The sequence below is a fragment of the Hordeum vulgare genome, chromosome 7H, assembly GCF_904849725.1.
Source record: "Hordeum vulgare subsp. vulgare chromosome 7H, MorexV3_pseudomolecules_assembly, whole genome shotgun sequence".
In the NCBI taxonomy this organism is placed as follows: domain Eukaryota; kingdom Viridiplantae; phylum Streptophyta; class Magnoliopsida; order Poales; family Poaceae; genus Hordeum; species Hordeum vulgare.
In genome coordinates, this window is record NC_058524.1 from 305,583,769 (window position 1) to 305,610,432 (window position 26,664).

Sequence of the window (26,664 nt, forward strand, 5' to 3'; positions counted from 1 at the left end):
AAGACAAGCCAGATAACACATACTGGACAATACACTTTGATTTGTCAAGGCAGCTGGAAGGCTCAGGGGCTAGAGTTATCTTATCTTCCCCTCAAGGTGACAAATTCTGTTATGTCTTACGGATTATGTTTCCTTGAACAAACAATGCAGATGAGTATGTAGCTCTCCTTCATGGGCTATGTATATCCAAGGAGATCAACATCAGTCGGGTCAGATGTTTGGGCGACTAAGATTTGGTGGCTCAACAAGTATCAGGGACTCGGGATTCCAAGGACCCGCTCATGGCGGCTTATCGACGAGAAATCACGTTATTGCAGGTCGTTTTCAAGGTTATCAAGTTGATTACATTGACCGCTGGCTCAATGAAGCTGCAGACGTCTTGTCCAGACTTGGCTCTCAGCATAAGCCGCCCCCCAATGTTTTCCTTCATGTTCTCTACAATCCTTTAGTCAAATTTCCATCAGAGGAGGATATTGCTATCCCAGATCCTAAGGCACTGCACGTGGCAGCCCTTCATGCAATTCCTAGTTGGACCATACCTTATTTGGAATATTTGAGATGAGGCAAGCTCTGTGGTGAGGAAATCATCGCCCGATGAATTGTCAAGCGTTGCAGGTCCCCAACTATAGTCAATGTTGAGTTACACCGTCGAAGCGTCACTCGCGTTTTTCCACGTTGTATTTCTCCTGCTGAAGGCCAAGAAATTCTTAATGAAATCCATGCTAGAGATTGTGGCCATCATGCCGGCTCAAGGTTGTTGGTGGCAAAGGCTTATCACCATGATTCTGGCTTACCGCTCATGCTAATGCAGAGGACACCGTACGAAAGTGCGATGGTTGTCAGAAGTTTGCAAGACAGGCTCATGTTCTGGCTCAAGAGTTACACATGATTCCAATAACTTGGTCGTTTGCTATCTCTGGCTCGATATAGTGGGGCCTTTCAAAATGGCATTATATAAAAAGACACATCTTGTTGTTGCACTGGACAAATTCACCAAGTGGGTTGAGGCAGAACCGATCAGTAAGTGTGATGCGGAGACTATGGTGCAATTCGTGAAAAAGCTGATTTATCACCATGGTTACCCGCATAGCATCATCACAGATAATGGCACAAACCAGTCTAGAGGAGCCACGGAGGAGTTTTGCCATAAAGAACATATCCGGCTCGTTCTTTCATGAGTAGCACATCCACAATCAAACGGACAGGCCGAGCAAGTAAACCAAGAAATCTTGGGTATAGTTAAACCCAACTTATGTGCCCTCTGGAGCGAACACCGGGTTCCTGGGTGGAAGAACTTCCCTCAGTACTCTGGAGCATACGCACTACTCCCAATGGATCCACAAGTTATACATTGTTTTATGGTTTATGGAGCAGAACTTACGTTAGCAAGTGATACATAAAAGATTCCCCCAGAGTTGCAGCCTATCTTGAAACAGATAATGAACAAGCTCACCGCTTCACTATCAGCCATACATCAACAAGACCTACATCGCTATCACCGTTGTAGAGTCCGGAGCCGAACTTTCCACATAGGCCACTTAGTGCTTCGCTGGATTCAAGATCAAACATAGAAGCACAATCTATCACCACCATAGGAAGGACCTTTTTTCAGAAGCAAAAACCTCAACAATGGGTCATATTATCTGATTGACATACGTGAGCACAGAAAGTCGTATACCTGAGAGGAAGAAACAAACATGTCCTCGAACATTGCTCATTTTCAGCCTTATTACACTTAGAGCCACTAACTCCTCAACATTGTACATATCTGTGTATCAATCTTTGTGTTGAATATAATAAAGCCGGCATCCCCCAAAACACGGTGTATCTCTCGTTTCAGCTACAACATTTGTCCGAGTCTTTATTCTTTGAAACACATGTCACTTGGGGGCTGCCGCCTCAACGAGTTAGCCACTAATAATTCCCTCTGGACCAGGCTATAAGCAAAATACAAACAAAATATTATGGTTAAACCTTCCTGTTTCCAAGATGCTTCTCCAAACAAGGAGACCATGTGTACTATCGATAAGTCAATCCATCGGGACCCTGAACTTATCCAGGTTAAAACACGGTTGTGTCACGTGAGAGCCGACAAATCAGAAAGCAAGGATACTCCATGGCCTCATGAGCTGCCTTCTATGAAACTTGGTTAAACCTGCATGTTCGCAACATGTTACTCCAACCTCCTGTACTCTCGATAAGTCGCGCCCGAACTTATCAAGCGTAAAACATTGATTGGGTCATGTGAGGGCCGGCTTAGAGAAAGCAACGATAAACTAGTGGCTATCCCGCTAGTTTCATTGAAGGAAAGATTTCAGTTTCACAACTTGATTTACATCGCCGAGCTTATAAAGCCGGCTCGTACATTATTTAAAATTCTTTTTGTAGGAATTTCATATTTTTAGTCATATATTGACAACCAAGCTATGACACTATTTCACAAAGATGATTAGTTGTTTCTTGGATGAAATTATTACCGGGTTATTAACAAATTACCGGGTTATTCTACTTGCTCCAAAAACGAGCACTTATTTTCCCGATCAAGATATCAGAGGAATATTGATTTTGGCAGCTTGTCCCTTGCATACAAAAAAGGGGCGGCTTATCATAAAGTCAAGCAAAGCAAAGGGAGAATTGCCAAATATCACACAACAGACTCAAAAGTCAAAGTTTTTCATGCACAACAGAACGACTAATAGTTGAAAATTAGTACACCTATTGCACTCTCTTAGGACCAACAAAAAATATCAAGTTTTGCTCCAACGGTAATAAAGACTATTCTTGCTCGGTGGCTTGTGCGGTTTCTCCCTCAGCCGACCTGGCTTGGTATTCTGTTCCCGAGTGTGCAGCACCCGGCTTGTCCCCTTCCGTCTGTTATTCTTTAGTCCACCCAATTGAGGACAAAGCTGGCAAATCTGAAGTACCAGGGACAATTAAAGATGAATCAACATCATGGAGAAGGGAGCACTTACGATGACGAGGAACAATTTCATACGATTGGCCTTGCGGTGCACTAACACGACGATTATCCATATCATAAGTCGGATGATACTATTGAATGTTCATCTCCTTCCCAAGAACAGTTGCAAGGGGACCAGTCTCCTTTATGCAATCGTTGAAATCTTCCCTGGTAAGTTTTGATCCGTCTGCTTTCAACTCTGGAAAACCATTGGCGGGTGCTTCAACATCAAACTTGAGGGCGTAAGCTTTGGCACGAGAAAGCGCCAAGTTGGATCCTCTGTGAGCCACCAATCTTTTGTATTCATCAATCCATTGATGAATTGTTGACAATTTCTTAAGCATATCCATTTTGTCCAAAGGCGGGTCATGCAAATCTTTTATCCCTCTGATGGATGCAAGAGACCCGGTGAACAGCTACTCAATATAAGTAAAGATAGCCTTCAACTTCACGATAGGCGGCTGGAGCTGGTTTACATTATTTTGTCCTGCCAAATAATGAAAAAGGAGATAACCTGGAAAATATTTTGATCCATAATTTAATAGAATAGTCCATTCATAATACCAAAGATTGCAGTGATCATGTCATTAATCTGCTTCGTCAAACTCCGCAAATCTTGCATAACAGGTTCGAGCCGGCTTTCGACATCTATGGCATGTTGCAGTGAGGAAGCTCTTTCCTTCTCAAAATCTACCTTATTTTGCTCAAGGATATCTACCGCATGTTTCTTCTCGTCCTCAAGAAGGGTTTGTGCCTACCGTGCAGCAGTTTTTAGCTTCTTTTCATCCACAAGTTGCCTTTGAAGGTCGACTTCAATGGACTCATAGTCTTGCAAAGATTCTTGCAAAAGCATAGAGAAAATAGACACAAGTTTTAAGTCCCCTGGAAGAAAGGTGCCTCAACACTTGGGGGCTTCGTGATTCTAAAAAGTAGGATCATATTGATTAAAGACCCATGCAGTTGGAAGCAATCCACATGACACTTCGGGGCTAATGAACTACTTTCTTTGTTGTACAATTGAAAGACCCGACCATCTCTAAGAGAAAAGCCAGCTCTTGGGGCTACTTCATAAAAAAACTATTTTCAAAGATAAAAATTCATATAAAGTCCTAAGTCATCGTAGGAAAAGCGACCGACACTTTTGGGCTACACATCTCAGTTCAGAAATTTCTAAAAAGGCCCAGGATGCTCCAGGCATGCAACCCGACACTTGGGACTATGAAATTAGGGTGGATTAACAAATTAAAATGTCTACATTAAAGACCCAGCTGTCTCATGGAGGTAAGATGGACCTTGGGGGCTACGATCAACAGTGATTGCTGTCTCTAAAGGACATACCGGCTCATTATAATAGCGACCCAACCCTTGGGGGCTACTAATGGTTCTTCACACTATTTTTCAAAGATCCAATTAACCTCTTATGCGTTGTAAAGCTCTTGAGGGCTATGGAGGTATAAACAATGAGGGAGGAGCAATTTGTTTACCTCATACTTGGTCTTCATGATATTTACCAAGTTTGCTTCAAAATACCGGCTCTCATATAGCCGGGTCACATATTGCTGGTATAAAGTTTGAAGTTCAAGGTCTTCAAATTCGGGAAGCTGAAGCTTTGCTTTCCTTTTTTCTTCATGTGATGAGTTGTTCCTAGCCACAACCTTAGTCATAGCAGTTGAGGGGCTAGGAGAGTGAAAAGACTAGCCAGTAACAACTACTTATGCATCTTCGAAACCACTCCATGGAGCGATGTCATCCATACAAGGAACCAAGCTTGAAGGAGCATCTGTGCTGGAAGGTTACACAACTGCCTCATGAGTGGCGCCTTGCTGATCACCAGTTGCTTCCTTGGTAGCTGGCGCGGTAATGGGAGTCATCTCTATGTCAACAACCGGCTCAACAGATAAAGACGGGTCACCTTGAACACACGGCTCAATCTAAGCCGTCACGTCAATAGAATAAGGATTTTTGATATATTTTGTTCTCCAACGGTGCAAGAAAGTTCACTCGTATTTGACCTAACAAAGGCTTTGCCTCCACATATCCTGAAAAGAGGGTTATCAAGTTAGGTAAAAGAGTGATGATGTGGTGACCAAAAGACGGCTTAAAACATTAAGCTTACCCACGATTGATGGTGAAAGCCGGAAGTTGAGTCGTGGTTGAATCAGCAGACGAAGGAGATGGCTTCTAGATATAAAGTGAATTAGATGTACTAAGAGGTTGTTTGAAGACATCGTCCTGAGGATAAGAAATGGTTGGACTATGTGGCACCTCTCGCCGTTGTTTGCGAGTTGGTAGCTCTTAGCTGGCAGACAACTCTGCGGAGCAACTCTGAGTTTTGCGTTTTTGAACGGAGAGTTGATCCCCCTTCAAAAGAAAGTTGTGATCTAAGTAAGAATATGGATTTGAAAACTTAACTTTTTTGACGGTCCTTTTTGTTTTCTTCTCAACACATATTTCTGAAGAGCTCGATGAGATGAAAATTACTTCAACATCGCCAGCTTGACTAGTTTTGGTGTTATCGTGATAAAAAGGATGCATCAGTAAGTTTAACAAAAAAACGACCATGAGGATAAGGTTATACCTCACATTCCTCTCCTAAAGATCATTCAGGAGCTTTCTCTTTCTGGCGGCTAGACGAAGGGGCAGTAGCTTTGGAAACAACTTTCTAGAAGTCAGAATTACCATGTAGAAATTTAAGCTGGATAATAAGTATGGAGTAGTGATACGTCCATTTTGCATCATGCTTTCATGTTGATATTTATCGCTTTTTGGGCTGTTATTACGCTTCACGGTTCAGTACTTATGCCTTTTCTCTCTTATTTTGCAAGATTTACATGAAGAGGGAGAATGCCGGCAGCTGGAATTCTTGCCTGAAAAAGGAGCAAGTTTGAGATACCGATTCTCCGCAACTCCAAAAGCCATGAAAATCAACAATGATTTATTTTGGATTTTATAAAAAATACTGGGCCGAAGAAGTACCAGAGGGGCACGAGGAGGAGGCCACAAGCCTGCTAGGCGCGGCCTCCCCCCCTCGCCGCGCCTAGGGTGCTTGTGGGCTCCCAGCTGGCCCTCTGCCCCCCCCCCCTCTTTTGCTACAGGAAGGGTTTCGTTCCATAAAAAAATAATAGGAGGCTTTTCGGAGGATTCGCCGCCGCCACGAGGCGGAACTTGAACACAACCAATTTAGAGCTCCGGCACGACGATCCTGCCGGGGAAACTTCCCTCCCGGAGGGGGAAATCGTCGCCATCGTCATCACCAACACTCCTCTAATCGGAGGGGACAAATCACCATCAACATCTTCATCAACACCATCTCATCTCCAAACCCTAGTTCATCTCTTGTAACCAATCTCCGTCTCGCGACTCCAATTGGTACTTGTAAGGTTGCTAGTAGTGTTAATTACTCTTTGTAGTTGATGCTAGTTGGATTACTTGGTGGAAGATTATATGTTCAGATCTTTGATGCTACTCATTACCTCTCTGGTCATGAATATGATTATGCTTTGTGAGTAATCACTTTTGTTCCTGAGGACATGGGATAAGTCATGCTATAAGTAGTCATGTGAATTTGGTATTCGTTCGATATTTCAATGTGTTGTATGTTGTGTCTCCTCTAGTAGTGTTTTGTGAACGTCGACTACATAACACTTCACCATTATTTGGGCCTAGAGGAAGGCATTGGGAAGTAGTAAGTAGATGATGGGTTAATAGAGTGACACAAGCTTAAACCCTAGTTTATGCGTTGCTTCGTAAGGGGCTGATTTGGATCCACTAGTTTAATGCTATAGTTAGACTTTGTCTTAATTCTTCTTCATAGTTGCAGATGCTTGCGAGAGGGGTTCATCATAAGTGGGATGCTTGTCCAGGTAAGGGAAGTACCCAAGCGCCGGTCCACCCACATATCAAACTATCAAAGTAACGAACGTGAATCATATGAAAATGATGAACACTAGCTTGACAGAATTTCCCATGTGTCCTCAGGAGCGTTTTACCTCCTACAAGAGTTTTTCCAGGCTTGTCCCTTGCTACAAAAGGGATTAGGACACTTTTGTGCACCGTTGTTACTTTTGTTACTTGCTACTTGCTACGAATCATCTTGTCACACAACTACTTGTTATCGATAATTTCAGTGCTTGCAGATATTACCTTCTGAAAACCACTTGTCACATCCTTCTGCTCCTCGTTGGGTTCGGCACTCTTACTTATAGAAAGGACTATGATAGATCCCCTACACTTTCGGGTCATCAAGACTCTTTTCTAGCGCCATTTCCGGGGAGTGAAGCGCCTTTGGTAAGGAAACATTTATATAGTGTGCTGAAATTTATTGTCACTTGTTGGTATGAAAACTAGTCCTTTGAGGGGCTTGTTCGGGGTATCTTCACCTCAAACGGAAGCACACAGAGTTGCTCCTCCACCTACTGCACCTACTGAAAATATTTTCTATGAATTTCCTTCAGGTATGCTTGAGAAACTGCTGGCTAATCGTTTTATAGGAGATGGAACATCACATCGAGACTTGCATCTAATCTATGTAGATGAAGTTTGTGGTTTATTTAAGCTTGCATGTTTGCCCGAGGATGAGGTCAAGAAAAAGGTCTTTCCCTTATCTTTGAGGGATAAAGCATTGACATGGTATAGGCTATGTGATGATACTGGATCATGGAACTACAACCGGTTGAAATTGGAATTTCATCAAAAGTTTTATCATATGCATCTAGTACGTCGTGATCGGAATTATATTTATAATTTTTGGCCTCGTGACAGGGAAAGCGTCGCTCAAGCTTGGGGGAGGCTTAAATCAATGTTATATTCATGCCCCAACCATGAGATCTCGAGAGAAATTATCATTCAAAACTTCTATGCTCGGCTTTCTCATGATGATCGCACCATGCTTGACACTTCTTGTACCGGTTCTTTTATGAAGAGAGATATTGACCTCAGATGGAATTTATTGGAAATAATTAAACGCAACTCTGAAGATTGGGAGCTTGATGAAGGTAAGGAGTCAGGTATGAATTTCAAGTTTGATTGCGTTAAATCCTTTGTTGAAACAAATACCTTTTGTGATTTTAGCGCTAAGTATGGACTTGACTCTGAGATAGTAGCTTCTTTGTATGAATCATTTGCTGCTCATATTGATCTCCCCAAAGAGAAGTGGTTTAAATATCATGCTCCCTTAGAAGTCAATGTAGTTAAACCCAATCCAGTTGAAGATAAAGTCATTGCCTATAATGATCCTATTGTTCTCAGTGCTTACATTTAGAAAGCACCTTTCCCTTTTAGGATAAAGGATCACTCTAAAGCTTCAACTCTGATACGTAGGGGATACATTAGAACACCTACACCCCCTGAGAAAATTAGAGTTGAACCTAGCATTGCTATTATCAAAGATCTCCTGTCCGACAATGATGATGGCCATAATATTCACTTCTGTGAAGATGTTGCTAGAATTGCTAAACCACATGCTAGAGACAAACATAGGCCTATTTTTGGCACGCCTGTTGTTTCTGTTAAGATAGGAGATCATTGTTATCATGGTTTATGTGGCGTGGGTGCTAGTGTTAGTGCAATACCTCAATCCTTATATGATGAAATTAAAGACGAGATTGCACCTGTTGAGATGGAACCTATTGATGTCACTATCCAGCTTGCCAATAGAGATACTATCTGCCCTGTGGGAATTGTTAGATATGTTGAAGTCTTGTGTGTTAAAACGAAGTATCCTGATGATTACCTCGTTCTTGCTACCACACAATATAGCTTTTGTCCCATCATATTTGGCAGACCCTTCCTCAATACCGTCAATGCTCATATTGACTGTGAGAAGCAAACTGTCACTGTTGGCTTTGAAGGTGTGTCACATGAGTTCAGTTTCTCCAAGTTTGGTAGACAACCTCATGAAACAGAATTGCCTAGTAAGGTTGAAACTATTGCCCTAGCTTCTATTGCCGTGCCTCCTACTGATCCCTTAGAGCAATACTTGCTGGAGCATGAAAATGATATGCATATGGATGAAAGGGATGAGATAGATAGAGTTATCTTTGAACAATATCCTATCCTTAAGAATAACTTGCCTGTTGAATTGCTTGGAGAACCACCCCCACCAAAGGGTGATCCTGTGTTCGAGCTTAAACAGTTGGCTGATACTCTTAAGTATGCTTATCTTGATGAAAACGAGATATATCCTGTTATAATTAGTGCTAGCCTCTGAGAGCGTGAAGAAAAGAAGTTAGTAAAAACTCCAAGGAAGCATCGTGCTGCTATTGGATATACTATTGGTGATCTTAAGGGCACTAGTCCCACTATATGCCAGCACAAGATTAAAACTGATCCTAATTCCAAACCAGTTGTTGATCATCAACGGAGATTAAATCCTAAGATGAAAGAGGTAGTAAGAAAAGAAATACTAAAGCTCCTGGAAGCAGGTATTATCTATCCTGTTTCTCATAGTGATTGGGTGAGTCCGGTGCATTGCGTCCCTAAGAAGGGAGGTATTATCGTTGTCCCGAATGATAAGGATGAATTGACCCCACAGAGGATTATCACTCTCTATAGGATGGTGATCGATCTTAGGAAATTGAATAAAGCCACTAGGAAAGATCATTACCCTTTGCCTTTTGTTGACAAAATTCTAGAAAGACTTTCTAAACACACACACATCTGCTTTCTAGATGGTTATTCTAGTTTCTCCCAAATACCTGTTGCATAATCTGATCAGGAGAAAACCACTTTCACCTGCCCTTTCGGTACCTTTGCTTATAGACGTATGCCTTTTGGCTTATGTAACACACCTACCACATTTCAAAGATGTATGATGGCTATATTCTCTGACTTTTGTGAAAAGATTGTTGAGGTTTTCATGGATGACTTCTCCATTTACGGGTCTTCTTTCGATGATTGCCTCATCAACCTTGATCGAGTCTTGCAGAGATGTAAAGATACCAATCTTGTCTTGAATTGGGAGAAGTGCCACTTTATGGTTAATGAAGGCATCGTCTTAGGACATAAAATTTCTAAAAGAGGTATTGAAGTCGATAAGGCTAAGGTTGATGAAATCGAGAAAATGCCATGCCCCACATATATCAAAGGTATAAGAAGTTTCCTTGGTCATGCTGGTTTCTATAGAAGGTTCATTAAAGACTTCTCTAAGATTTCTAGGCCTCTTACCAATCTCTCGCAAAAGGATATTCCTTTTGTTTTTGACGATGATTATGAGGAAGCCTTCGAAATACTTAAGAAGGCCTTGAGAACTGCGCCTATTGTTCAAGCACCTGATTGGAACCTACCTTTTGAAATCATGTGTGATGCTAGTGATTATGCTGTTGGCGCTGTCCTAGAACAAAGACTTGATAAGAAGTTGAATGTTATTCACTATGCTGGTAAAACTCTAGACAGTGCCCAAAGAAACTATGCTATTACGGAAAAGGAATTTTTAGCAGTCGTGTTTGCATGTGAAAAGTTGAGGTCTTACATAGTTGATTCCAAAGTCACTATTCACACTGATCACGCTACTATTAAGTACCTCATGGAGAAAAAAGACGCTAATCCTAGACTTATCAGATGGGTTCTCTTGCTACACGAATTTGATTTGCATGTTGTCGACACGAAGGGTGCTGATAACCCAGTAGCAGCTAACTTGTCTAGGTTGGAGAATGTTCTTGATGACCCACAACCTATTGATGATAGCTTTCCTGATGAGCAACTCGATGTCATCAATGCTTCACGTAGTACACCGTGGTATGCTGATTATGCAAGCTATATCGTTGCCAAATATATACCACCTAGTTTCACATACCAACAAAAGAAGAAATTCTTCTTTGATTTGAGACATTACTTCTGGTATGATCCTCACCTTTACAAGGAAGGAGTGGATGGTGTTATTAGGTGTTGTGTACCTGAACATGAACATGGACAGATCCTATAGAAGTGTCACTCCGAGGCCTACGGAGGACACCATGCGGGAGATAGAACTGCACACAAGGTATTGCAATCAGGTTTCTATTGGCCCACTCTCTTCAAGGATGCCCGTAAGTTTGTCTTGTCTTGTGACGAATGTCAAAGAATAGGTAATATCGGTAAACGTCAGCAAATGCCTATGAATTATTCACTTGTCATTGAACCATTTGATGTTTGGTGCTTTGATCATATGGGACCTTTTCTGAAATCAAACGAGTATACTCATATCCTAGTTGATGTTGATTACGTCACTAAGTGGGTAGAAGCTATCCCAACTAGTAGTGCTGATCACAACACCTCTATCAGGATGCTTAAAGAAGTTATCTTCCCTAGATTTGGAGTCCCTAGATATCTAATGACCGACGATGGTTCACATTTCTGTTAGTGCATCTAGTGCCCCTTAGTGATTTTGGTGGTTTGAAGACTTATAGGTTAAGTATCTAATGTGTTTGTGAGTGTACACATGATCTATAAGTCATTGAGGAGTTTGAGATATTTGAAGAATACCGACCCCTAAAAATGTATGTCTTCAGTTGAAGAAATTGGTCTGAAGCTGATGAGATGAATCGCGAGGAATCTGCGATGAAATTGATATTCCTCATGAAGATACTGATATTGAGGAATCCGGTGTGTCCTGAAGAAAATCACTTTGAAGAATTTGAAGCATGAAGATTTACACTTTCTGTTTTATTTTCTTCGCATTTGAGTAATAGGAACACCGTAGTGTTAAACGGGGTCGAAGTTACACTTCAGAATGAATTTACTCATGATGCTCAACCCAAGCCTAATCCTAGCAAAAGCCTCAAGTGAGGAATACGAGTGACATGAGGACTCTCACAGTTGAGGGTTCCGACCGTTTCGATAGCCACGCGAAGTCATTGGTCTTATCCACTCCAACGGTCATATTATTTAAGGGCATTAGTGTCAAATCATGTTGGGATGCTCCCAGGCTATAAATAGCCACCCCCACAACCATTAGCTGGTTGGCTGCTCCGTTAGAAACTAACACTTGTCATAAGAGCAACCCAATTCCTCAGAGTCTTCGAGAGTAATTCATCAGTGAGGAAATACCACATACACCGAAACCACAAACCAAACCTAGTGATTGAGCATCACTGAAGAAGTTGTTCCTGTGTGGGACTGAAGCCTTTTACCTTTGAGGACTGTGCATCCTCCAGACGGTTAGACGTCATGGTCTAGAGCTTTCTAGCAGTCAATTGTGGATCGCCGGGTGACCAAGTTTGTGAGGGTTTGGAAGTCTGCCCTGAAGACTTACCACGAGTGTTGGGCGAGGACTGTGTGTTCTTAGCCCAAGGAGAATACGGTAGGGACTGTGAGTCCTGAGACTGTGTGTCCTTTGGTTTCAATACCAAGCTGCTCCAAATCAGAAGTACGACTGCCACAGCAGTTGGAACTGGGTCATCAACGACTGTCTTCACTCAGAAATGGGTTCTAATTCCTCAACTCCTTACTTTCCTCATATTATGTGTTGATGACTTTCACTGCTACTGTTTGAAGAATTTGCTGAAGACTTTCTCTGAATTTCCTCAACCCCAAATTCTTCACGTCAGTTAATCCTCATTTGTATTCTGCGTGCCTGCTCACAGTATAATCTTTTTTCACATTCTTCACTCTGAAAAACTGTTGTTGTGAAACTTTGCACTTCTGATCCTTTACTGTTTCCGCTGTAAGTTAGTCATCAGTGAGGAATTTCCTCAAAAGGAATTTCCTTAGTGATGAAATTCTAAAAATCTCCTATTCACCCCCCTCTAGTCGATATAACGCACTTTCAATTGGTATCAGAGCAAGGTACTCCCTTGTTCTGTGTGATTTTGGTTTAACCACCTGGAGTTTTAGTTATGTCGACTGCAGCCATGTTTAAGGTGACTCAGCATGTCCTACCTTCGAAGGAAAGAACCTTCCCTTCTAGAAGAACAAAATGCAAATGCATCTACAAGCTATTGATAATGATCTCTGGTATATTTGGAACATGGCGTCCCCATCATCTCTGCCAGTGTCTCTGCTGCTGATGTGAAGAAATTCAAGCAACTCGATTCTCAAGCGAAGAATATCATCTGTGGCCATCTGAGCCCAGGCCAGTTTGGAAGAGTAAGTACTTTGGTCTCTGCAACACTGATCTGGGAGAGACTGTGCAAGGTAAATGAAGGAGTATCAACCCAGCGTGACTCTCGTGTTGATATTCTTCGCAATCTCTTCAATCGCTTCAAGAGACATGACAATGAAAGCTACCAAGACACTTTTGATCGCCTCACTAACATATCAAATGAACTGCAAGCACTGGGAGCTCGAGACATCACTGATCACGAAGTTGTGAAGAAACTGCTGAGATCCTTGGATTCTTCATTTGATACTTTAGTTCTGATGATTCAAGAAAGACCAGACTACAAGATGCTTGATCCAGCTGATATACTTGAAAGGCTAAATACTCATGAATTCCATCTAGAAGAAAAGAAAGATCTATATGGACCAAGCTATTCCAGACCACGTGCACTGAAGGCTAGAGCAATTTCCTCATCTGAAGAAGAAGACACAGATGATAGCATTGGTGACCTTGAAGAATTTGGACAGGAGCTTGCAATGCTCGTGAGGAAATTCCAGAGATTTACACGACGTGGTCAGTTCGGTAAATCTTCAAGAAGAGACATGAGGAAATCAAAATCTTCATCTGAGGACTACAAGAAACGAACCTGCCACAAGTGCAAGAAATCAGGTCATTACATTGCTGATTGTCCCCGTTGGGGAAAGGAATCAAAGAAGAAGAAATACAAGGATGACAGTTCTGATGACTCGGAGAAGAAGAAGAAATCTTCAAAATCCTCATCTTCAAAGCTCTCATCACACAAGAAGACTAGTTTTAGAAAGGCTCGGGCACTTATTGGCAAGGAAATGGACTCCGAAGCAGAATCAGAGGAATGTGATAAAGAAGAGGGTTCTGATGAAGACTCAGAATCCGGACAGGCTAGTCTTGCACTGGCAACCACTTTCGTCAGCAAGTCAATCTTCAATCTTGAAGAAAATGATAGCACCATCCACACTGATGACTATGCTAATGACTTCGCTCAAACCTATTGCTTCATGGCAAAAGGTTCAAAGGTACCAAATAATGCCTCCTCCTCTGATTCAAGTGACTGTGAACCTGATGATTATAAGAAACCCAGTTACAGTAAACTTGCTATCATTGCCACTAAACAACAAACTGCCCTGGAAAAACTTCAGAAACTGCTAGATAAAAGTGATGATCTGTTGAATGATGAAATGAACCTTACCCAAATCCTCACTGAAGATGTGAAAAGTTTTCAGTCTAGATTTGATAATCTTCAGGATTGTTATGATACACTCCTCACTGATCATGAGAAGCTTTCCTTTGAATTTCTTCAAAGGAAGCTTGCTCTTGAGAAGCTGAGGATGTCTCATGATGATCTTCGTGTGGAAAATGATTCATTACTAGCTCAACAGATCAGCGCTGGTCAAGTTGAATTCATTCCTCCATGTCTTAAATGCATTGGACGCGAAATTGCTAATTCCTCACCAGAATCATCAAATACTACCATTGCTACAAATTCTTCAACTTCACCTGTTGTGTCTATTTCCTCACTTGAGGAAAGCACAAATGTTACTGATGAAAATGCAGGGTTGAAGGAATTGTACGTGACAGGCATATACAAAAGCCTCAAAGGACATCAAACCCTTTGTGATGTGCTCAAAAAGCAGATATTGAACAGGAACCCGAGGAAAGAAGGAATTGCCTTTGAGAGGAAATTAAATACTGATGGATCTTATTGGAAACCTGAGCGGTATCCCAAAACCTCATGGGTTGTTGCTACTGGGCCTCCTTTTGATCCATCTAATCTAACTGGCTTTTCATGTGAATTATCCTATTCCTCAGATGAGTCATTTGACTCCAACTATAAACTGTTCAAAAATCAATCTGGTGAAGTATTTGCTCGATATGTTGAAACTAAGTGCAGGAATGGCCCTCCCTTGAGGAAAATCTGGGTTCCCAAAAGCTGTCTTGAAAATCTTCAGGTGAATGTCCTCATGACATCACCACTGAAGAATCTGAACCCCAGATCAAATTCCTGAGGAGGACCAAAGTCTTCAAGAGGATCAAAATCCTCAACTGGTCAAAACTATGCTCGTACCCGTGCTAATGCATCTAACATGCATGGAAACTACAAGGAATATGAATATGAGCGTTACTCCTCAAATCATTATGTTCATAAATCCTCTAACCAGTTCTCTGCATATTCATATCGGTACTTTAACCCCCCTACTGTTAAGAGCAGTGCATTGGCTTCAATGCCACCTTTCTCATATGGTGCTTGCAGGATGATGAATGCTTTGCCACCCCTTCAGATGTGGGTGGTGAAGAAATCGAACTAATCACTACTGCAGGTCAGGTCTCCAGATGAAAATCATCATCTGAAGAATTTGCTGGAGACCTGCGGAAATGCTTGATAGGATGCGAGCTAATGATTGATGAAATAGAAATGTTTCACACGTCCTTATATCTCTGTTATGATGAAATTCTTATCTGATGGAATTAATATCATATTCTTCAAATCGTAACCATATGAGATGGTAAGCTGTACTAATTCATCTGCAGGATGACAAACCCAAGAATACTAGGTGGGTTCTTGATAGTGGTTGTACACATCACATGACTGGTGATAAAATCTTACTGATGAATATGCCACTAACTCCATCACCTCTGAAGCAAATCACATATGCTGACAAAGGTAAAAGCAAGGTATTGTGACTTGGCAAAGTGGCTATTTCTAAGGATAGGCAAATGGACAAATTGATGCTTGTTGAATCCCTTGGTTTTAACCTCATGTCTGTCTTGATGCTTTGTGATCTTGATATGATTGTTATCTTTGGTAGATATAGATGTGTAGTCATCATGGAATCTGATAGATCCAAAGTCTTCGAAGGTGTAAGAAGAGGGGATTTGTACATTGTTGATTTCTCTACAGGTCCTCAACCAGCCACTTGCTTACTAGCAAAAACCTCAGAAGGATGGTTGTGGCACCGAAGACTAGGTCATGCAGGCATGAGGAATTTGCACACGCTCGCGAAGAAGAAACATGTCATCGGCATCTAATCGGTCAAATTCCTCAAGGATCATCTCTGCGGTGCTTGTGAATCTGGGAAAATGACCAGATCCAAGCACCCCTCGAAGACTATCATGACCACTACACGTCCATTCGAATTGCTTCATATGGATTTATTTGGACCTACTCACTATGCCACACTAAAAAATGCAACATCTTTATATGGCTTCGTCATAGGTGATGATTATTCCACATATACTTGGGTGCATATCATAGTGTATAAAACTGAAGTGCAGGAAATCTTCAAACGATTTTCTTCAAGGGCCTCGACGAACTTTGGCATCAAGATCAAACATATCAGGAGTGATAATGGAACCGAGTTCAAAAACACTGGTCTTGATGATTATCTTGATAAACTTGGTATTACTCACGAATTATCTGCTCCTTATACTCCTCAGCAGAATGGTGTCGTCGAAAAGGAGGAACAGGACTCTGGTTGAAATGGCAAGAACTATGATTGAAGAATATCAGACTCCTCGTCGTTTTTGGCCTGAAGCAATCAACACTGCATGCCTTATCATCAACAGGGTATATCTTCAGAAATTCCTCACGAAAACCTCATATGAACACCTCACTGACAAGAAACCCAATGTAAGTTATTCCAAAGTCTTCGGTGCAAAATGCTGGATTAGAGATCCTCACCATAGCTCAAAATTTGCACCTAAGGCACATGAAGGTTTTATGCTCGGTTATGGAAAGAACTCGCACACTTATAGAGTCTTCAACAACTATCACAACAAAGTTGTTGAGAGTGTAGATGTGCGGTTCGATGAAACTAATGGCTCGCAAAGGGAGCAATTGCCTTCTGATCGAGATAAACTATCTCCTGAGGAAGCAATAAAGCTCAAACCTACTGAAGACATTGTCCCCACTGAGGAAATTGGTGAAGAAACGATCCCCATCACTGATTAAAATCAAGAAGATACTCCTGAGGAAATTGCACCAGAACCACTGCCTCAGCCCAGACGAAATCCTCAACCAGCTCATCCGAGGATTGCAAATGAAGTAGAACTTGACAAAATCCTCAACGACATCAACGCGCCAGGTCCTCTCTCTCGCTCAAAAGCTTCACACTTAGTTAACTTTTGTGGGCATTTTTTCTTTGTATCCATCACAGAACCCTCAAAAGTTGTTGAGGCTTTTCTGGAACCGGAGTGGATCCAAGCTATGCAAGACGAACTTCTTCAATTCAAGCTGAATGATGTATGAGAGCTTGTCAAACGACCAGATCCTCGCAAGCACAACATCATCGGCACCAAGTGGATTTTCCGAAACAAGCAAGATGAGGACGGTCAAGTGGTGAGGAACAAGGCATGACTTGTAGCCCAAGGCTACACCCAGGTTGAAGGAATAGATTTCGATGAAACTTTTGTACCTGTTGCTAGACTTGAAGCTATTCGAATACTACTTGCTTATGCTAATCATCATAACATCATCTTATATCAAATGGATGTGAAAAGTGCATTCCTCGATGGTAAGCTTGAGGAAGAAGTATATGTTGCTCAGCCCCCAGGTTTTGAGGATCCAAAGAATCCAGACAAAGTCTTCAGACTGAAAAAGGCTCTTTATGGTCTCAAGCAAGCCCCTCGGGCATGGTATGATACATTGAAGGAATTCCTCATGAAGAAAGGCTTCAAACCTGGTTCACTCGATCCAACTCTTTTCACTAAATCCTATGATAATGAGCTATTTGTGTGTCAAATATATGTCGATGATATCATATTTGGCTGTACTGACAAACGATACAGTGATGAATTTGCCTACATGATGAGTGAAGAATATCAGATGTCCATGATGGGGGAGCTGAAATTCTTCTTATGTCTTCAAATTCGTCAACAAAGCAATGGAATCTTCCTATCACAGGAGAAATACCTCAAAGATGTTCTGAGGAAATTCGACATGCATGAATGCAAAGGTGCCAAGACTCCAATGCCTACCAATGAACACCTCGGCACTGATGAAAATGGTAAAGATTTCGATCAGCGGGTATATCGTTCTATGATTGGTTCTTTATTGTATCTATGTGCATCTAGGCCATATATAATGCTTAGTGTTTGCATGTGTGCCTGTTTTCAAGCAAAACCGAAGGAATCACACCATAAGGCTGTGAAACATATTCTTCGATACTTAGCTCACACACCAACACTAGGATTATGGTATCCCAAGGGCTCAAATCTTCATCTGGTAGGGTATTCTGATTCTGACTATGCTGGTGACCGTGTGGATCGCAAGTCAACTTCAGGCACATGCCATTTCCTCGGAAGATCACTAGTTTGCTGGTCCTCAAAGAAACAGAACTGCGTATCACTCTCTAGTGCCGAAGCTGAGTACATTGCTGTTGGTTCTTGCTGTGCTCAATTACTATGGATGAAGTAAACCCTCAAGGACTACAACGTCAACATGAAGAATGTGCCTCTCTACTATGACAATGAGAAATTATATGGTGGGTCATGCCACCACCCAATGTGAAATTCCTCAAGTTGATTTTCTTCAAATGTTCTATTTCCTCAAAATGTGTTTTTCTTCAAAACAGTTGTTCTTCACTGTGACGATTTATCACAAAATCTTGAAAAACACTTGATGACTTTCATTTGACTAGATAGACTGTGATTTCAAGTCCTCAACAACATTCACTTATTGCTATTTCTTCTAGTTGATATTTCTGCTAAGTGAATGTGATCGGACCCTACTTTCCCTCTATGCTATACTCATCCAGTCTATTCAATTCTTCATATGCGTTCTACTTGAAACTTTGTTCAAAATCCTCACTGCGTCCTTGCCAGCTGATGATTTTGTAACAAAATTCCTCAAAATCTTCAAAAATTGTTTCTTTAATACACAGTAACTGAACACCACTTCCCACGATCGGATAACGACGATCTCCACTATCTCCACCGCATTGTTCGAGAGCTACACGTGTCCTGCGAAAACGTAGAGGCATGGGCTGTTTGGTCCGAAATTTTCGCGCCAACAGTAACTTTATGGCTATAAATATGTCCTTATCCCCCACGGCATACTCTTCTTCGCTCCATCGCCACTACAGGAATCAACTATTTTGCCTACAAAAAAATTACTTGCCGTCAGCTAATCGTCGGGGCAGACGGCAAAGATTATTTTGCCGTCACTGACCTGACGGCAAAGAATAACTAACAACAAAGAAATATTTTGCCGTCCGTAAGAAAATCAGATGACTGCAAATATATTTTGCCGTCTGTAAAAAGTTAATGATGACGGCACTGCAAAGTATACTAATGACGACAAAAAAATATTTTGCCGTGTATAAATAAAATTGATGACAGCAAAGATATTTTGCTATGTGTGCACGCGAACGGGAGTTAACGGTGCCATGGCTTTGCAGTCTGCCCTTAGTCCAAATGACGGCAAAGTAATTGGAAAATAAAGAAAAGGAACCCCACCCTGCCGCATCGAAGCCCCTCTCCCCCGCATCCGCATCTCCTCTCTGCCCTCCTGCGACTTAGGCGCCGCCGCCGACCTTAACACTGAGCTCCAGCGGCCATAGCCGGCACGGAGGACCCTGCCGAGTTCACCTCTCCATGCTTGTTAATCCTTCCGGCCAGATCCGTCCCTCCCTGCGTCCAACACCCGCGCCCAACCCATCCCCCACGGCTAGGGTTTGGGGCGAGACCTCGTCTCCACCATCGGCGTGCCTCCGACGAGCTCCGGCGGCCATGGCCGATGCGAAAGACGCTGTCGAGCTCTTCCCCAACCCCATCGCCAGCGACCCGCACCCCCTCTCGCTCCACCCCCATAGCTCGTTGACCAGCCTGCTCCGTCAGGTCGTGGACGGCGAGGATGGGCAGGGAAGAGGAGGTCGCTGATGAGGTTCGCCGGTCAGACAGGTGCAAGGGCGCCAATCTCCCTCCTCGTGTTCCCGGACGACGCGCAAGCCATCCTTCCCTTTCTTCCGTGCGGCTCTACCCTGTCCTGACTTCTCCTCGCCGCGCCGCCGTCCGCTCGACCACAGCTCGCCCCCGTCCACAAAGGAGACAAGTAGCAGCAGCGCCCCAAATCGAGGGAGGGAGGATCCTCTCAGGTGATATTTTATCTCTCAAATGTGATGTCCCATATCTTGGTTAGTTGCTTTGTTTGGATGATTTCAGGCCTTGATGTGTGCTGCGATTTACGAGTATTTGGTAGTATGAACTCTAGAATAGGGAATAGATCTGGGGTGATGGGTTTAACAACCACAGGAGATAGATGATGCCTTTGTGCAGTACTAGGAATCAAAAGGATCTGGGTGGGAATGGTGACGAGGCAACACAACAATTTCATGTGTTCGTTATAACTTTAAATAGTCTAAACACCATTTTTATGAACTACCATGGATCATAAAGCTACTAAAATTATAACAATTGGCTTTATCTCGTAAAAAATTGCAGTCAACTAACAAATGGATGGTAAGACCAGGAGAATATAACTGAAGAAATCTATAGCATTTTAACTAAAGGACAAACTGACTTATCTTCAGTTAAGTGGCATATTAACTTTTCATCAGTGAGGTACAACATTCTCTACATACAGTGCTTTTTTCTTGAGTATACCAGTTCAATAATGAACGATTAATTCACTATATGAATTGATTTCAGTTTTGTACATGTCTGCATCATACTTAATGTTAATTCCCTATTAAATTAGCAAGATTTAGGAAGTCATTTTTTTGCAGGTCAAAAAAGCAAGATTTAGATGATATTTCGCAACAATGTCAATGTTAGATTCTGATTCACCAACAGTGCTCTTTAGGTTAGAAAGGATTTGAATTGAGCGATTCAACTCTGCCTTCATCAGTACAAACAATTCATAAAAGAGGTTCAGTCTCTTCTTTATTATCTAGGTGCATTAATACTATGTATGATACTAACTGAGTACAGTTGCCTGCAGTATGCATTGCTCTACTTTGGGTCCTTTTTCTTACTTTATACTTCCTTTGCTCTCTGTTGTGTTTGCAGATGAATTGGACTAATCTACTCAGCATCTCATGACTTTAGAAGCACGAGTTCATGAAAACTGATATCCACTAGGATTGCTCTGCTCCTGTTGACATGCGAGAGCTGTTTGAAGCGAACTGGATGGTTGTCACCACTGATTAAGCTGCCGAGCCCAAGAATTGTGTCAGACTATTGGCCAAGCTGTTCAATTTCTCAACACCGTTCAGTTTTGTCATTGGCCGCCCTTGCGTACACTCAACAGAGAAGGGTATCTATCCTCAATTTCCTGCTCTAGATAACATCTACTCATATAATTGATCTCTAATATCCTGTACAAAACGTTAGTGGTGGCTCGACAATTTAATAAGCCAGATTTGTGGGAAGTGGAATGCATGTGTAACCAAACTGGGCTGGACCAATCTTGAGGTTTTCCACGAATTCTTTTAAAAATGGTCCTTAAGCAAGGCACTGGGAAATTGTGGATAGCTGATATATCCAGCAGGTATGTGCACATTCTGCTATAATATAGAGTAGGGAGTGCTCAGCATAAATTGTGAGATCTGAGCTGGTACATAAAATAAACCAAGATAGTCTTGTCTTACGTGCAGATGATTTTATTATGGCATACTGTTCAGCATAATTCTGACTCTAGAATGTCTGTATTAGCCGTTTGATGAGTCAACTAGAAACTTCATAGGTTTTTAGTACTCCAGTTATGTTGTCATTTGTATATCTCCAGATATAAACTTCATAAATTTATATCGTGAATCATTTTTATGCTGCTACATTTCTAGCAGAAGTTGTATCTCTTTCGTACAAAGCGTGATAATGTGCATTGCACTTGTACTGCTCTATCTTATTGTTATATTTGCATTTGCCATTACTTTCATAGTCTATATTTTGGCTCTGAACTAAACCATATCATTGCTTGTGTGCACCTATACAACACATATCACATAAAACTAATTAGAGGGGACGCATTCCCACCTGGCATCGCCCAGCTATCTCTCAGGAGGCCCGCAATGGCGGCCCCAACCACTAGTTTGCATGAACCAGTAGTAGTAGTACAATACAAACCGCAAACAAACCGAAGAAGCGTGCACCATAAGCATCCAAAAGTCAAAACTTAGACCCAAATCTGGCCGCACCCACCAAACGCCAGAGATGATCTCGATATGCTACTGGCCTAAACACGGTACCACAACCGTACAATCTGGTACAATAACCTACTACTACTAAGACCTAAAAGAATTGAAATATTTTATTTAGGCGATAAAAGAATCGAACTTGTTCTCAGTTCTCACATGAGAAAGGAGTATGTGGGGCCGTATGCATGAGACCGGAGGTAATCCTCCTTTTGAAAAAAGGAAAACATGAGAAGCATGAGAATTGAGAAGCAGAGAGGAGATGTACGCATAGTACCAAATCAACGGGAAGCTGCTGGCCCGAACGACAAGAACACTCGCTCAGAAGAGAAGAGCAAGAAGAACCGGCGTCCGGCAAGAAGACGATACGCACAGAATCTACTCCGGATGGCGTACCGGGGATTGGAGTTGGAGAGCCGTGCGCCGATTCCGCCGTGACGGTTTCAAAAGTTGAAGAACATGGAAGAGCTGTACTACGTTTAATGGACTTAACTGCATACAGCAGAAGTTGTTGTGGTAAGCGAGCAGTAACTACGGTACAGCAGGCAAGTAGGCAGGGAACAAGAACTCACCCGCAAATACTAGAAAACCACAAGAAAAAGAATAGTAGTTTGCCTAATTTCTCATGTGTTTGCCATCTTGTAGCAAAGTTGCGCTTCCTGGTTCTTCTCAGTCCCAAAATTCAAGCAAATCAATGACCTGTTCCGATAGTGTATTTACCGGACTTTAATGACTTTAATGATCATTAACTTGTCTTTTTGCCATATGGTGTTGTTTATCTAATTTACTGATACGAAAATGAGTAATTGTGATGAACCTCTTAGCCTAATTATTGTTTCTTCTGACTAGCTACCGGTGGCGCTGGATGTGGTCACCTACTTTGTCGCACAACTTCTTTGACCATCACGTACAACCCAACATGGGTGTTGCAGGTTGCTCTCTCTCTCTATCTCTCATATTTTCAAGGTCATTTCTCTTCATAATATTTACCTCTCATGGTAGTTGCTTCTTTGTTTAATAGTTATCTATCTACTCCCTCCGCCCGGAATTACTCGACGCTCAAACATATAGTGCTAGATACATCCGTTTGAGCGTCAAGTAATTCCGGACGGAGGTGTAGTACTTGTGTTATCTAGCATCTGCTGGTGTTGTCAGTTTCGTACTTTTCTTATTTCTGGGATGTGGACTGTCGTAATTCTAAACCGTCGTTAGTTACTTGTGGAATTGTAAACCATTCATCTTCCGACAAGAAAAAAAATGCTTGCACTCTTCACAGGAGAAGATAACTCCCTATGTCTAGAACAGGAGCTGGTAATTCATAGACATCACCCAAGTAATTCCGGGTAATTCATAGACATAGATAACTCCCTATGCACCATTAAAATTTGAATTTTTAGTTTCAGCTCACCCAAGTAGAATTCATAGACATCAAGCTCCAGAGGGTAATCCACTTTCTGGAAAGAACAGAAACATGCATTGCAAGATATGTTGACAAAAGAGGTCGGGTGTAGGATGTCGGATTGCAGTATCAAAATAGGCTAAGGCCTAGTTTGGCAACACGGTTTTTTTAAAACTGTGGTAATTCAAAACCTCAATTTTTCAAGGCGTGCCAATCAATACTTTGGTTTCTCAAAACTGCAGTTTTTCTCTGTTTTGCCAAAACCAGCGGTTCATTTGGTAATTGTAGTTTTACTGTAGTTTTGGTGACACAAACATTGGATCCATTTTGGGGTATATTCCACTAGAATTAAACTCTGGAAAGCAAACCAAAGTTATAACTTGGTCTTGAATTGAAGTTTGTTCTATGACCAACATTGGTTCTGCTCTTAGCACGATTGGCCTTCCACCAATCCAGTCTAGCAAAAAAGGACATATACTAAGTAAGAACTACTGGAATTAAAAAATAATTTGATATACAGCAGAATCACTGAGTAAAAGAAATAACTTCGAAGGAGTGATAGAATAGTAGATAGATATCCTTCAGGAGAAGCCTAGATAATCAACATACCTTTTTTTGCATGGAAAAACAGTTTTCTGTGTGTTCTGTTAAGAAAGGAGGAAATAATTTAATAATCTCCTTGGTTCTACCTTGAAATAACATAAGATAACTCTGTACTTATTTGGTTGATTTAGGCAGAAGTAGCTGATCCGATAAGCTTGTTGTTGAAAAAATCATACACAAAATGACCCGGATTACATTCAGCATGTAAGAGCTCTCTTAATTCCACGTCCGATAGACATAAGAGATCTCCTGTCTTCTAGCTCTATCAGCAAGATTGTGAGCAAGCTTGTTCTGGTGCCTACCGATCCAAGCTTGTGAGCAAGTGCTTCAGGGCCTCTTTGTATGGGTTCATCTGTATTTTTGTTTCTTCTTTTGTCATCATTATCAATCTATTCCTACTTGTAATGAAACATGTCCGATCACCATGCAGTTGCCAGTTATGTTTTTTATTTGTGAGTCTCCCTGCTTGAAGATTTTCTATGTGTTCCTCAAATTTTATTGTGTGCCAAGAACTGGATAATCTTTATTTATTGTGTGCCAAAATCTGACATATGTGCATGACTTCATCTTTTAGGTTGTCATACGGATGTTCTTTGGACTACGATATTGACATGAAGACATTTATCGTAATGCCAAATTTTATGTAGTAATGCCAAATATTATGACATGGATTATATATACGATGTATATATATGTAGTAATGCCAAATATTATGACATGGATTATGGATGTTATATATATGATGTATGGATTATGGATGTGTTATATGCTGTATGGATTAATGATGTTATATATATGATGTATGGATTATGGATGTTATATATATGATGTATGGATTATGTTATATATATATATATATATGCTGTATGGATTATGTTATATATATCCATATGCTATATGGATTATGTTATATATATATATATATGATGTATGAATTATGTCTATTTATGCTCTTTGCTGTCATGTTCATGACAGCAAACAAAATGTCATATTTTGCTGTCATACAGGCTAGGAAGACGGTAAAAAATAGACCATATTTTGCTGTCATGTATAGGTTAGGAAGAAAGCAAAAAAAGCCATATTTTGCTGTCATGTACGGGGTGAGGAAGACGGCAAAAAAGGCTAACGTCGTCCGTTAGCTAGGCCGTTCCGTCTTCTGACCATTTTTTTGCTGTCTACCAAAGTAGCTGAGGGCAACATAATTCCACTGACGGCAAACATTTTGCCGTCGGCTGTCCCGACCGCTGACGGCAAAGACGCCCTTTGCGGGCACATGGTCTGACGACATTATTTGCCGTCATGGGTTGACAGCAAAATTTTTGCCGACTGTAATTCGCTCTTTGCCGTCTGTAGCGTCCAGATGGCAAAATGCTCGATTCCTGTAGTGTGCTCTCCTGCCACAGCAAACACCACCGAACCCTAGCGCCATCGCTGGTAGTCTCGTCGCCGTTGAGGAAGAGCTTCACTGCCTCGACCTCTTCGTCGCCGGAACCACGCCGGAGTTGGACCATCTTCGTCTGCCGCCGCCGTAGACGTCCTCTGTCGCTGGGTTAGGGTGCATTGGACACGCAACCGAAGAGCTTCTCTACACACCTTTCTGTGTTCTTCGTGCGCACCTTCCAGGGTAAATAAATCCCATTTTTACCGCAAGTTAGATCTAAATTTTTACATCTTCTATGTGAAATCTGTTTTTCCTCAAGAATCGATAAGCACTTGATTCCTCAAACACTGCCTATCACCACATCATTGATGAACTATGCTAAGCATCTAATATTTTCATGAGATTCCTCAATTGTGCGAGTTTTCGGATCTGTACAACTCTGGAACCCAAGAACAGTATGCTTAGGAAAATTCCTCAACCACTGGTTATATTCCTCAAACTGTCAAACTTCTTCATTTTCTTCAAATCTGAGAACCCATATGACCTCTCCAAATTCCTTGCAACTATACTCTGTTCATAGGTACACACATGTCAGCTGATGAATCTCTCGGTTCTCATCACATTAACACATTTGCAGCGTTTCTGGAAGAAAATCTTCAAGTCTCATCAGAATCCTCAAGAGTTCAATCTCATCAGCAAAATTCTCAGCTGAAGAAAATGTAGGATGACAGAAAACTGAAGGGAGGAAAGAAACTTGAGCAAAACACAGCTGTGGATATCCCTGAGGATATTTACTTGTACTATTGCACGCGTGATGAAAATGAGAGAATGGCCAAGAGAAAGATACGGTTGCAGAAGATAGAACGCCGATGGGCGAAGGAAAGGAAGGAATACAGGTTTGTGACTCCCAAGTATGCGAAGAAATTCGCTCTGAAGCCCCCTGGCAGACGGGCCCCACTTGAGGATCATCAAGTAGCACATCCCTCAAGCCTCAAGACCATTGATGACTATCCATATGAGAAGGAAAAGCATCTGGCTATGCTCAAGAAGCAGGCAGAAACTGTAGTGAGGAAATTCAATGAATCCTCAGCTGCTTCCTCAGCTGCTGCTACTTCTTCTGCCGCTGAGACCTCTGGCTCAGAA

At 41.7% G+C, this 26,664-nt stretch overlaps 1 long non-coding RNA gene across 4 annotated transcripts; it reads left to right on the forward strand.

The window, feature by feature from the left end:
- Positions 1–19,896: 19,896 nt before the first annotated feature.
- On the forward strand, positions 19,897–24,757 carry LOC123411691. 4 transcript variants are annotated; one of them, XR_006613310.1, is made up of 6 exons: positions 19,897–20,101; positions 20,732–20,874; positions 21,015–21,261; positions 21,339–21,495; positions 22,988–23,070; positions 24,715–24,757. It is a non-coding gene; the product is annotated as an uncharacterized LOC123411691 (long non-coding RNA). The 4 variants fall into 4 exon arrangements; XR_006613311.1 differs by lacking the exons at positions 22,988–23,070; positions 24,715–24,757 and having other exon boundaries at positions 20,714–20,874; positions 21,339–21,798; XR_006613309.1 differs by lacking the exons at positions 22,988–23,070; positions 24,715–24,757 and having other exon boundaries at positions 21,339–21,798.
- The last annotated feature ends 1,907 nt before the right edge of the window (positions 24,758–26,664 follow it).